This window comes from Chiloscyllium plagiosum, unplaced genomic scaffold (assembly GCF_004010195.1).
Source record: "Chiloscyllium plagiosum isolate BGI_BamShark_2017 unplaced genomic scaffold, ASM401019v2 scaf_6215, whole genome shotgun sequence".
NCBI classification, from domain to species: Eukaryota; Metazoa; Chordata; class Chondrichthyes; order Orectolobiformes; family Hemiscylliidae; genus Chiloscyllium; species Chiloscyllium plagiosum.
The window spans coordinates 21506-23268 of NW_025211471.1; the positions used below are offsets into that span (position 1 = coordinate 21506).

Consider the following 1763-nt stretch of genomic DNA (forward strand, 5'->3'; position numbering starts at 1 on the left):
CCACCCTAACCTGCACATCCCTGGGCACTACGGGACAATTTCCCCACGGCCAACCCACCCTAACCTGTATACCCCTGGACTCAATGGTACAATTAAGCACGGCAAATCCATCTTAACCTCCACATCTTTGGGTGTGTGGGAGGAAACCGGAGCACATGGAGGGAACCCACACAGATACTGGGAGAATGTGCAAACTCCACACAGTCAGTCGCCCCGAGGCGGGAATTGAACCCGGGTCCCTGGCGCTGTGGGGTAGCAGGGCTAACCACTGAGTCACCGCGTCACCCAAGAAAGCAGCGTCCTGGTAAATCCAAACTCCTGCCGCTAGTAGGACGGGAACAACGCGCTTTCTACCCGTGGGCGGCACGGTGGCACAGTGGTTAGCACTGCTGCCTCACAGCGCCAGAGACCCGGGTTCAATTCCCGCCTCAGGGCGACTGTCTGTGTGGAGTTTGCACATTCTCCCCGTGTCTGAGTGGGTTTCCTCTGGGTGCTCCGGTTTCCTCCCACAGTCCAAAAGATGTGCAGGGTCAGGTGAATTGGCCATGCTAAATTGCCCGTAGTGTTAGGTAAGGGGTAAATGTAGGGGTATGGGTGGGTTACGCTTCGGCGGGGCGGTGTGGACTTGTTGGGCCGAAGGGCCTGTTTCCACACTGTAATGTAATCTAATCTACCCGGTTTTGCACTGGCAACTAACATGGCTGAGGCAAATGTGATAACCGCCGCCCTACACAAACTGACGGGGGGGGGGGAAAAACATTTCGTGAATGGCATCAGATGCAAAACTTAAATATTTCTAGGGCAGGGATTGACAGACCCTGGACAGTGCGGAGTTGGGTGGGGGTCGGTCGGTGAAAGGTTATTGTGGGACCTCGAAGGTCGAGCTGAGATTAAAATCTGGGCGGAGGGGGGTGTTCATCCCTGGATGGGCGAGCAGGAGGCTGGAGGGCCAAGTCGCCTCCTCGTTTCCATGTGGCCCATGGTCCAGTGATTCCTCTCGGGTTGTGTCTGGCCGGGGGGGTGCAGTTGAGAGTCACTTGGGGCGAGGCGGCAACTGAAGCCTGAGCCTCACGTAATGAGGGCTCGGCCTGAGCTTGCGAGGAGCAGGTTGGAGTCAGTCTGGGCTAGGCCAGAGCCCAGGTCGCGGTCTTTCCCGCTGGTCTGACAGTGGACTCACCTGGTCACCAAAGGATAGCCATTGACCCATTGGAACTGATTAAAGTTGTCAGTGAGGTTAGCCAGTCCAATCCAACGGCTCAGGCGATAATGTTTCATCAGGAATTCCTGTTGGGGAACACGATCAGAAATGAGACAGTGACAGACGGACAGAGTCACAGCAGGAAAGGCTGACACTGATCATCCCGACAAGGGTCTACTAGCTCACTATGCTCCCTCAGCACTGACCCTCCCACAGTGCGGGGCTCCCTCAGCACTGACCCTCCGAGTCTGTTACCTGTTCAGTGTGGCTTTTAACAATGGCGAGAGTGCCGTTATGTGAGATACACGTGTGGTTGGCCCCCTGCCAAGATTTAAGCTGGTCGGAAAAGAGATAGCAGATCCTTTGGAACTTTACCCAGCCATCTGGACATTGCTTGTAGCCATCTGGAATCCCAATCCCAAAGAGATAGAGTTAACTCTGGTGCAATCCTGCTCCAACTACAACAAAGACTGACCATTATAATAGCCATTCTCTCTTTGATCTCCCTTTTTAAACCTTGTCTATCCAAACAGAATCTAACCATCGCCCCCCCTTGACGTTCAAT

General features: G+C 54.5%; 1 long non-coding RNA gene across 1 annotated transcript in view; it reads right to left on the reverse strand.

Annotated features, from left to right (window-relative positions):
- The window catches only part of LOC122547048, an 8658-nt gene extending 6997 nt beyond the window's left edge, over positions 1-1661 (reverse strand). Inside the window, exons 1-2 of the long non-coding RNA XR_006310873.1 lie at positions 1454-1661; positions 1178-1284 (exon numbers count right to left, since the gene is read on the reverse strand). This is a non-coding gene — a long non-coding RNA (uncharacterized LOC122547048). The remainder of the gene's footprint in view (positions 1-1177; positions 1285-1453) is intronic.
- Between the last annotated feature and the right edge of the window lie 102 nt (positions 1662-1763).